Source organism: Cynocephalus volans, chromosome 1 (genome assembly GCF_027409185.1).
Source record: "Cynocephalus volans isolate mCynVol1 chromosome 1, mCynVol1.pri, whole genome shotgun sequence".
NCBI classification, from domain to species: Eukaryota; Metazoa; Chordata; class Mammalia; order Dermoptera; family Cynocephalidae; genus Cynocephalus; species Cynocephalus volans.
The window spans coordinates 72,634,148-72,646,584 of NC_084460.1; positions in this window are offsets into that span (position 1 = coordinate 72,634,148).

Below are 12,437 nucleotides of genomic sequence, written 5' to 3' on the forward strand. Positions count from 1 at the left end.
TTCTCACAACTTTGTACACCTTTTAGAAATTTCTTCTTATGTATTTTATTCTTTTTGATTCTACTGTAAATAAAATTATTTCTTTTCTAAATTTTATTGTTGGACAGAGAAAGCAAATAGAAATAGTCTTATTCACTGATCTTAAATACTGCAACCTTGCTAAACTTGATTTTTAATTCTAATCAAGTCATACAAATAGAGAAAACTTTACTTCTTTCTTTTCAGTCTAGATGTTTTTATTTCATTTTCTTGCCTAACTGTTCCGGCAAGAGCCTCTAGTACAATGTTGAATGGAAGTCGCAGAATCATCTTTGTGTTGTTCCTGATTTCAGGAGAAAAGCACTTGATTTTTCACCATTAAGTCTGATGTTAGTTGTGGGGTAGATTTTTTGTTGTTGTTGTTGTTGGTGGTGGTGGTGGTGGTGGTGTGTGTGTGTTTTGTAGATGATGTTTATCATGTTGAGAAAGTTTCCTTTTAGTCCTAATTTGCTTAGTTTTTTTAATCATAAGGGGGTGTTTGATCTCCTTATGGCACCTATGCGCCTTCTACTTAAGGTTTAGTTTTCTCTTTATCCATCCAATATCTGAATATGAAAAGTTAGCTTATTGATTTGGACCTTTCTTCTTTTTTTAAATACAAGTATTTATAATTATAAATCTACCTTTGGACTGCTTTCGGTAGTGCATAGGTACTGTTCTGTTACACAACAAGAAAAAAAAGGCAAAGATCAATATTTTTTATAAATATAGACCCTCAAATTCTCAACAAAATGCAAGCTAAGCATTAAAAAGATACACACAAGGAAGATTAATCCCAGGAATGCAAAGTTCATTTAAAATCAGAAAGTTACCTAACATAACACCATATAAATAGAATAAAATACAAAAGCTGTATGATCATCTCAACAGGCACACATAAAGCCCTTGAAATTGAGGCCACTCAGATAATGCAAGGCGATCTCCCCATCTCAAGATCCTTAATGTAGTCATGTTTGAGAAATCTTTTTTCATGTACAAAATGTATTTATTGATTCCAGAGATTATGATATAGATGTGTTGAGGAACTCATTGTTCTTCTACAGTCCTCCCCCTGTCCCCTAAAGGTTCATATTCAATACACATGCACAGTATATTTACCCCATATCAAGTCTCCAAAACCTCAAGACATTGCAGCATATATTCAAGTCCAAAATCTCATATAAATCTCATCAGTTCAAACGTCCAAAATCTCATAATGTAAATCATGTGTTGGCTGTGACTCTGGGTATAACCCATATGAGTCAAAATTTCTCTTCAACTTTCCCTTGTGAAACAAGAAAACATGTCACTCTTCCCATAACAGAGTGATAGGACACACATGGGATACATGCTAGAGGCATTTCTGTTCAAGAAGGGAGAAAATAGAAAGTAAAAAGGAGCCATAAACCCATGTAATTTTGAAATCCAGAATGTCAAATTCCACTAGGTTTTGGAGTGTTGGGACAATCCTCTGTGTCTCTCAGTTTCACCTTCTGGGTCAAGGACTCCTCATTGGTCCTCTGCCCTTAAATCATCCTTATTTTTCCTAAAGAAAAGCACGTGGTTTTAGGTGAGTAATTTTTTTAGGTATTTTTTTTTTTTACCTATTACAATTTAGAATTTTGTAATTCCAGCAAATTTCTTCAATTTCTTTCTTGCTCTGTCCTTTTTAGTCCACTGTGACATTGTTTGTGCTAGCTGAGCATATTTAGGAACCTTGTTGGTCTCCTGTATGTGTCATTTGATTTACTGCATCGAACAAGAGGCTCCTACACTGATAGCTCCCTGAAAGTGACATCTCCATTCTTGGTTTCTGCTTAGATTCATGTCACACACCTAATCTCTTCAAAAATCCCTCTGTGTGATTACATACTATACAATTTTGATACTTCATAGCACTAGTAAAAGCTTGTCCAGCCACTCCCTTGGTCTTCTCTGCAGGGCACACTTTTCTGACAGTAAATGTCCTAATTTTAGAATCTTCTGCAAGTTTGGATAAGCTGAGAATTTCCCAAATCATCAAGTCCTTATTCCTTTTTGCTTAAAAGTTCTCTCATATTCTCTCATATTCTCTCTCTCTCTCTCTCTCTCACACACACACACACACACACACACACACACACACACACACACACACACACACACACACACACACACACACACACACTATACTATAAGCAGTAAGAAGAAACTAGGACATACCTTAAACGCTTTGCTTGGAAATCTCAACTAAAAATCCAAGGTCATTGCTGCTTACAAATTCCTCCTTCCTAATAACTTTAGGATACAATTTAGCTAAGCATTCTGTCATTTTATACCAAGAATTCCCTTTCCTCATGTTTCCAATAATATTTTTCTCATGTCCTTCTGAGCCCTCACAAGCAGCACTGTTAATAACACTATTTCTACTTACAGTATGTTGAAATAATCCAGGCATTTTCTCTTATGCTCCTCCAAATTCTTCCAGTCTTGACCTACCCAATTCCAAGGCCACTTACATATTTTTAGGTAGTTGGTACAGAAGCATCCTACTTCTGCTTACCAAAATCTGTATTAATTTCATATTGCTGCTATAACAAATCACCACACGCTTAGTGGCTTAAAACAATAGAAATTTATGATATTACGATTACAAAGTTCAGGTCTCCAAATTTGATCAGCAGGACTCTGTGGAGGCTCTAGGGAAAAATCTGTTCTCTTTTCAGCTTCCTGAGGCTGTCTGCATTTCTTGTCTTGTGGCCCCCTTCCTCCATCTCCAAAGTCAGCAGCATAGCATCTCCTTTCCTGTTTTACTTTTTGCATCCCTCCTATAATATACCTGCAATTACATCAGGCCTACACAGATAATACAAGATAATCTCCCTGTCTCAAGATCTGTCAACTTAATCACATTTGCAAAGTTCCTTTTACAATGTAAGGTAACATAATCACAACTTTGGGGAATTACAATATGCACATCTTTGAGGGGCCATTATTCTGTCAAACACATTATGGCTACTATGACTGCAAAACTGTTGATTTTCAAGAATTCTAGGAAGATGGGGAGGGGGGAAAGAGAATAAGGCAAGTTGAAATGACACAAAGCTCACTCTTCTTTCTGAGATTTTCCTGCTTTTCTTGAAGAAATGCTCTTCAGATTGTTACAAGTCTTTGGTTAATTTTTAGAGTTTTGGTAAAGTTGATTTTGACAGTTTTTACCAGTGTTCTGACCGCTTTTACTGAGGAGCAGATTTTCAGAGATCTTTACTCATGTGTGTGTGTGTAAAGTAATTGACGTATATATAGAGACAATATTATTTGGAAACAAATCAAATTCTACCATTGGTGTGCATTGGTACATATACAAATATGTTTATATCTACATGACATATATACTTTTTAAAAAATTTCAATTACCTACTTATCGATTTGTCTATGTTTTTAATAAGTATGTTTACATAGCATAATATTGGTATATATGTGTTATTGTATATGTATTTATATAAGTCATATATTTTGGGGGGAGAGGTTTGGTAGCTGGCAGGTATGGGGATCTGAACTGTTGACCTTGGTGTTATAACACTGTACTCTAATCAACTGAGCTAACCAGCCAGCCCTTATGTTTTTAATGTTTGTTAATAAGTACAACTATATTGATTTTTTAAACACACACGTCTTTAAACAAAAAGATAGAAAGTAACCATGCTGGATAAATTGGTGATCTTTCAATTGTTTTCTCAAAGAATCTCAACTTTAAATTGTTGCCCTATTCATGATTATCTCCAGTTTGATAAAGCAATATTTGCTGCCAAGGGGTCTAAAATACAAACGTGGTTTTTAAACACTGTCACAATTTAAATTCTTTTTATATCACAGATCTTCAAAGAACATTGATAACTACACAATTATGTAAAATGGGTACTTCACCTGAATCCACAGAAAAAGATACATCTTGTATTAGGCTTCAGCCAAATACATGTTTATTAATTCCGAAAGGAAATTCTGACTTATTCCATGAGATCTCATACATAAAAAATAGCTTATCTCTAGAAGAGATTTGTATTGGTTTAGTGAGGGAACTTCCAAATCATTCCTAGTTTAACTATCATATCAGTTATATAGATCAAAAACATGAGCCTCAGAGATGTTGTGTCATTGCTTAGATTTATTAATGGAAGAGCTGGAAAGAGATCCCAGATATCCTGAAGAGGAGTTGTGGGAGCAGTCAAGATGGATCATGGAATGGAGGTGGGGAGAATGGATGGAGAAAATGTGTCAGGGTAGGTGATAAGGATTGAATTGTGTCCCCCAAGTTTTATGTATCAGAAACTTAATCCTCACTGTAACTTTTGGGGGTGGGAAATCCTGGTATGATAATTGAAGGGTAGGGCCTTCAAGAGGTGATTAAGTTGGTGGTTTCAGGGTGGCTGTGGACGTGGTTCTGAGGGCTTTAGAGGTAGAGCCCACAAGCAGCTCTCTTTCTCTCTGCTCTGCCACTTTCACAACGTGATACCCTGCATCGCTGAAGTCACCACCAAAGGAGGCCTGCACCAGAGGTGCTCCCTGGACTTTGGACTTCCCAGCCTCCAAAACTGTAAGCAATACATTTAGTTTTCTTATAAATTACCCAGTTTTACATATTTTGCTATAAGCAACAGAAACAGACTAATACAGCAGGAAAGAAGAGGCCCATGCAGGGTCAGATCAATTTTATACAGATAATTAATTGTAAATCAGAAGAAAGACGGGGTTAGAGGCTTTGTTATTCTGCAACTATGGCATTTATTTTTCTGTTCCCTAGATAGAAGCATAAATGTCTGCTTCTTACTTTGCATATTGAACATCTGTGTGGGATGCTCAGAGATTTGTATGAAACTCAGAAACCACAGTATCCTTTACAAAAATACAGCAAGATTTTCTCTTATATCAGACTGGCAGCAGAAAAGCACCAGTGAAGTTATGGATCCTTTTGCCTGGAGACTAGTTTCCCAGTGTGAGTTATAAAGTCTCAATTAGATTAGCCATGAAGATGATCACAGGCATAAAGAAAGGGAGTAGTCAGTTGTGGACACCAACATTTGGGACACAACAGTCTAGAAACTACATGTAACGTGGCTACCTGAGAGGTAAGTTTGAAAAGGCACAGTCCTCTGTTTGGGCCACAATCCAGTCTCTCAAAGTTGCTGTTAGGAAGAGTCTAAGATAGGCAGATCCAAGCAGCCACAAGAATAAACATTCCATTCAGAACTTTGAAGGTAATTAGTTCTGAGGATACTTACATCTGTACTGGTATACAAGGGGTAATCAGAAAGATCATGGAAAGGTTCATATTAGCTTTTAATTCTATTTTTCCACAAGCTTTTGCAGTATCCTCATAAAAATGATAGTTCTTCTGCTGTCCTGGAATACAGAAGAGGCACAAAGAAGACAGCCAAGCACTACACACTCCATACTTAAATAACTGATCCGGGTAAAGCCACTTCCTCAGCTGGACATATTGACAGCTGAAGGCCCCACCACTCTTTGTCGAACAAGGAACAGAGAAACAGTTTAAAAATTATGTTATGTCCCATGAAATGGTTTGGGAGCATTGTGGGCTGTCCTTCCTTGTACTGGTTTTCTTTTCTGTACTTCATGTGAGATGTTATTGAGAAGTCGGCCTTTCAGACATATAAGAAAGAGAGAAAGACTAAGTAAAATGTGAATTAGAACAGTATATTTAGTAACAGGGAAAAGGTAAAAACTTGGATATTTCAAAATGGGAGTAAAAAATATTCAACATGGAAGAGAGGTAGAGCTACTTCAATACTTCTGGATCCCGGAATCTGGAAGCAGAGTGGTGGGCACACTATGCTGAGTTACCCTCCTGTGTGAGCCCATTTGCCAGTCTCAGCTTGAACAGCACAGCAGTCTTGGGCATTTGTAATCCCCTTTGGACAAAGTGAAGGGATTTGGACCCCTGTGAGGGGAAGTGGGCATGAAAGGTGACCTCTCCCCCTGCCCCTGATGTCAATAACACACTGGTGGGAGCACTTCCTGTGAATGGGGACAGAGGTTTAGTACCTCCCAACATCAGCTGTTCAGGGGAGACACTGTCATTAATTGGGGGAAAGAACAGAAGATAAAGGCTGCCACTTAGAGAAAGATGAGCTCTGCCTGTCCAAAAGGAGCTGGGCCCCTCAGGGAGCTAACTTGTAGAGGCTGAGTAGGTCACAGGCACACAGCAATCTCATAAGCTGCCCAGCTGGATCAGCATGCCTGAAATTTCTCCTTTTTCTGGGACAGAGAGGGAGCAAATGAGCATCCCAGAAATGTGCCCTCTTGGCCCCAGTAAGCTGGGTGACAAGCTGCAGAAAACTGATATAAAAATGATTAGAAGAAAGACAGAGACACTAAGGCTTACTATAAAATCTAGTATATCCTGAATTTCTGCAGAGACATATTGTCTCACAAGCATCTTCACCCAGAACTGTCTTCTTAATTTCCTTTTCTTTCAGTCATTGAAAAGAATATGCTGTGTATCCTACTTTTACCAGAACTGTGAGGTTATATAGAAAATCTCAAAAACAGAATTGTTAAAAGTTAATATTCATACCATGAGCTAGATCATTAACTAACTTAGTATTATTAGAAGCCTCAGTCTTCTTCTTTATAAAGTATAATTCAAGGTTTCTTCCAGTTACACAGTTCTATAGTTGTACATATGTTCTCAAATACTCTTCTTTTGAACTTTGAAGGAAGTTCAAATTTTGATACATAGAGACTAAGCTGAATTAAAATTAAAACTTCACAACTTAGGACAAAATTTCAGAAAAACTAAAATTTGGAAAACTAAAATTGGAAAATAAAACTGGAGAATTTGTGAGTTAAGTAAGTGAATAAACAAACCGACAAATATGTAATTATTCTCATTAAAATCACATGTCAAAACCTTAAATTATGTCACAAATATGCACCAACAGTTTAAGAGAGCATGGATTTCTTCAGTGTGGAATGTGCTAGGTTAGAAACATCCAATCCTGAGGATGAATAAACTATTACTTTTCTAAAAATTAATCTCCCAGTTAGAACACAACTTGTGTCACATGAAGTCTATAAACAATGTTTGCAGTGTCATGTCATCTATCTAAGAGCTGAAAATCAGTGGTGCATTAACCATAAAAGTAACAATAATAATAGTAAACATGCTTATTTTCTATCTAACAAAAATCAAAAGAGGGAATAATTACTCAAATTTCAGAGATTAGAAAACTGAAGCTTATAGAAGCTTCATCAAGGCTGTTGTTCAAATTCACACAGCTACAAAGTTCAGGGGACTGAAATAAATCCTGGCTATATTTGGATTTAAAAAGCGAAAATATACTTAGATTCATTTTTAAAAAATGATTACAGGATTTAATTTAATTATCTACCACTTACTCTTAATTGCCTAAGGAAGGGTAAAATCAATTCTTCAAGAGACTTTTATTAGAAGAACGGTTTGACTAAGAATTCTCCAATATCAACTCCCATAAATCCTAGCAACATAAAGGTAAATCTAGCACAACAGGTTTGTGACCCATACAGTAAAACAGAACAATGCCACAAACCAAGAAGAAACAAAAACAGCTAAATAAGTTGTTAGAGATTTATATTCTTTGAAGTCTAAGATCTTTTGGTAGTGAGTGGTGTCACCTGACCTGGGAACACTGATCACGTGGCAGAATTCCAAAAGATTTTGTTCCATAATTTGATTACATGAGAAGATCTAGATTATTTTATATTCTTGGAAACATTAACAAAGAGTGATAAGAATCAATTTTTTCTGTTAAGGATATGATTGCTTCATACTTACATTGCAGTAAGGTAAGAATATGTAATAAAATTGGTATGAGTTTAAATATGTCGTATTGCTTGAAGCACCCAGTTTTTCAAACTTCAAGTCTTATTTTCCTCTCACATTCATAAAAGACATAATAAATACTGGTCACAAGAACACAGTGTATGATAAAACTAGAGCCTAAGTCCCTTGGATATGAGTACCTAACTGCCAGCTGCACAGTACAGGGAAGGTCAAAGGAATCTTTTACGTGTAATCCTGCATTTTAATTTATGTACACCTTTGGGTAAGAAAAACACAGTTACAAAAGCACAAGCTCCTCAGTGTTTTGATTGGCCTCCCTCTTCCTGAAATTATTTACTACTACCATGCAACTAATTCTTATTAAAAATTCAACACTACATGGCTTAAAACAATTTATAATTGTACTTTGTTAAAAGGAATACTATTCATTAAAAGAAAATCTCAGAAAATCTCATCCCCACACACACAAATCACATGACTAGATGTAAGAAAATGTTTCTGTTTATTGGTTATTTTTTTTTACCATAGCTTTACCAAGGGGGTGGGTGTCAGGGAATGGGCATAAAGAAGGACATCCAGGAACTGTTCTTGTCCCAAATAATCCATGACTACCCACAGATCTGTCAGACAAAGACAAGTGGGTTAACCAGTAGTTTTGAGAAATTAAAAATCTCATGTTTATAAAATAAAATATTTTTAAAAAACATTTCAACAACAGCAACTTAAATAGAAATGTCACATGAAAGTTAAAGATCCTACATATTTGTACTACATGATTCTTTATTTAATGTATTAACTTTCAACTAGATAGTAAATGATATTAACAATTTTATATATCTATTAAATTATATACATGTATGTGGTTTCATGTATGAATACACACAGAGAGAAATAAATTTACTGTTTACATTTTAAAACTTTTTCCCCTAACAAACACTAGATTTCATTTGCTAAGAGGATGGTTCTCAAGTCTGGTCCTCAACGAGCAGCGTCATTATCACGTTAGAAAATGTTAGAATGTAAATTCTCAGGCAGTACATGATTTCTACTGAACTAGAAACTCTGTGGATGGGTCTAGCCATCTGAATTTTATCAAGCTCTTCAGGTAATTCATATACACGCTAAAGTTTGACAACAACCAATGTTCTTTAGCTGATGGTTTAGATGTAGTAGATACACCTGTTTCAAAATTGAAATAGAAATTATATTTTTAAGAATTAATAAAAGGTGAAGTGATTAAATAATTTCAGAAAAACTGAACTATGCAAGTATGTTAGCCAACTCAGATAAGTTAAAAACAGCCTCTCACTTTAAAGAGAAAAATTTAGGAACATAATAATAGGTAACACCATTGTGGCGCTTACTATCAACATACCCGGCACAGTTCTAGACACTTTTCATATAATATTGCATTCAGTTCTCACAAAAACCCATCGAGGTGCATTGAGAGTATTTAGATGTGTAAACACCTATGGACTAATTGGTTTCCTCTATAAATAGGCCCTTTTTACACCTGGGGACACTGAGGCATAGAAAGGTTAAATAACTTACCCAAAAGACAGAGCTGCTAAGAGGAAACAGGCACAGAGCTCAAAGGTTGCAGTGCTGGGATGCTAACTCTTCCTGAAAACTTCTACAGTCCCCACTTTAATCAAGAGGATTATAGGGCCAACCCCGTGGCGCGCTCAGGAGAGTGCAGTGCTTGGGAGCACAGCGGTGCGCCTGCCGCGGGTTCGGATCCTATATAGGAATGGCAGCTGCACTCACTGGCTGAGCGCGGTGCGGGCGAAACCACGCCAAGGGTTGCGATCCCCTTACCGGTCACAAAAAGACAAAAAAAAAAAAAAAAAAAAAAAAAAAAAAGGAAGAAAAAAGAGGATTATATGCTTATAAGAAATTGTTTTAAGTATTTAAATTTTGTTCATGAATCATTTTTTAAAGAAAAAGTACTGAATGGCTATGACAATACAATTCGTAGGTGGGCACAAATGAGGACCCTTGGGCCTAATCAGGCAAGGGTTGGTCAGCAGCGTAGTTTGCTTGTGTGTTTAATTTGAGAGACACTAGGCTGGGCTGCACTTTCAGTTCCCCACCTTCCTTCATTCTTGGATGTTCTAAACACCTGCAGCCTCACCCACTTTTCCTGCTTGCCTGGCTTTAGCAGCCAGTAGACTCATGAGCACTGGTTAACAGGTTCAGCTTGCTAGTCAACATGAGTCCTAAAACAAAGCTCTCAAAGACATGCAAACACACAGATGGAAGATTTCTCCTTTATTCTTCTACTGACATTGTGGTTACTTTGTTCTGGTCTGGCTCCTTTCCACATGAGGAGTTTTTCTGTGGGTGTTTCACATTATTCTTCCTACAAGTCAGAGCATAATCTGGCATGAGTAAGAGTGAACAAGAATAGAAACAAGAATCATCAGGATTAGTTTGAGAATTCAAGTCCACAGGTTACATATTTTCTATGTGAGTCACCTATGGGAAAATGAGCCAATGAACGTAGTTGAAGCAAATCTCACGCAAAGCTTTTGTTTGTTTTAAACTATTTAAGTGAATTGAGACTGCCTGTTCTCCACCCATCCAAACCACAGATAGCTGAAATTCCTGGTAAATAGATGCTTCATAAGCAAATCAATAAATGTGATACACATATCAACAAAAATAAAGGACAAAAACCATATGATCATCTCAATAGGCTCAGAAAAAGCATTGACAAAATTCGATATCCTTTCATGATGAAGACTCTCAACAAACTAGGTATAGAAAGTATCTCAACAAAATAAAAGCCATATATGATAAACCTACCACCAACATCATCTTAAATTGTAGAAAAGCTGAAAGGTTTTCTTTTAGGAACAGGACAAGATGCTCACTCTCACCACTACTATTTAACATAATATTGGAAGAACTAGCCAGAGCAATCAGGCAAGAGAAGGAAATAAAGGGCATCCAAATTGGAAAAGACAAGTCAAATTGTTCCTGTGTGAAGATGACATGATCCTATATATAGAAAAACCTAAAGCCTCTACAAAAAAACTTTTAGCACTAATAAATGATTTTAGCAAAGTTGCATGATACAAATCAATACACAACAATCAGTAGCAATTTTTATTCCAATAACTAGCAGAAAAGGAAATCAAGAAAGCAGGCCCATTTACAAAAGTTATCAAAAAAAAAAAAAGAAAGAAAAGAAAAGAAAAGAAAAGAAATATCTAGGAATAAATTTAACCAAGAAGATGAAATATCTCTAAAATGAGAACTAAAATCTTGGCCAAAAAAATTAAAGAGGACACAAAAGGATGGAAAGATATTTCATGTTCATGAGTTAGAGTAGTTAATGTGAAAATGTCCATACTACCCGAAGCAATCTATAGATTCACTGCAATCTCAATCAAAATACCAATGACATTCTTCACAGAAATAGGAAAAAAAAAAAATCCTAACATTCATATGGAAAAACAAAAGACCCCAAACAGCCAAAGCAATCCTGAGCAATAAATAAATAAATAAATAAATAAATAAATAAATAAAGCCAGAGGAATTATACTGCCTAACTTCAAGTTATATAACAAAGCTACAGTAACCAAAACAGCATGGTACTGGCTTAAAAACAGACACATGGACCTATGGAACAGAATAGAGAACCCAGAAATCAATCTATGTACTTACAGCCAACTAATCTTTGACAAAGGCTCCAAGAACATATATTGGGGAAAGGACAGCTTCTTTAATAAATGGTGCTGAAAAAACTGTATATCCACGTGTAAAAGAATGAAACTAGACCGATACATCTTACATATACCCAAATCAACTCAAAATGGATTAAAGACTTAATATAAGACCTGAAACTATAAAACTCCTAGAAGAAAATATAGGGGAAACACTTCAAGATGTAGGACTGGGAAATGATTTTATGAATAAAACCTCAAAAGCATAGGTAACAAAAGAAAAAATACATGGGATTATATCAAACTAACAAGCTTTTGCACAGAAAAAGAAGCAATCAACAGAGGGAAAAGACAACCTACAGAATGGGAGAAAATATTTACAAACTATACATCCAACAAGGAATTAATATCCAGAATATACAAGAAACTCCAGCAACTTAACAGTAAAAAGATAATAATAATCCAATTAAAAAATGGGCAAAGGAGCTAAATAGAAATTTCTCAAAATTTCTCAAAAGAAGACATACAATGGCCAACCAGTGCATGAAAAAATGCTGAACATCACTAATCATCAGGGAAATGCAAGTCAGAACCACACTGAGATATCATCTCTCCCCAATTAGACTGGCTACTATCACAAGGACAGAGAATAAAAACTGCTAGTGAGGATGTGGAGAAAGGGGAACCCTCCTACACTGTTGCTGGGAATGTAAAATAATACAGCCATTATGGAAAACATTATGGAGGTTTCTCAAACAACTACAGATAGAACTACTATATGATCTCACACTCCTACTTCTGGGTATATACACAAAGGAGTAGAAATCATCATGTTGAAGGGACACCTGCACTCCCATGTTCATTATAGCTCTATTTACAATAGCCAAGAGTCAGAACCAACCTAAATGTCCATCAATAGTTGACTG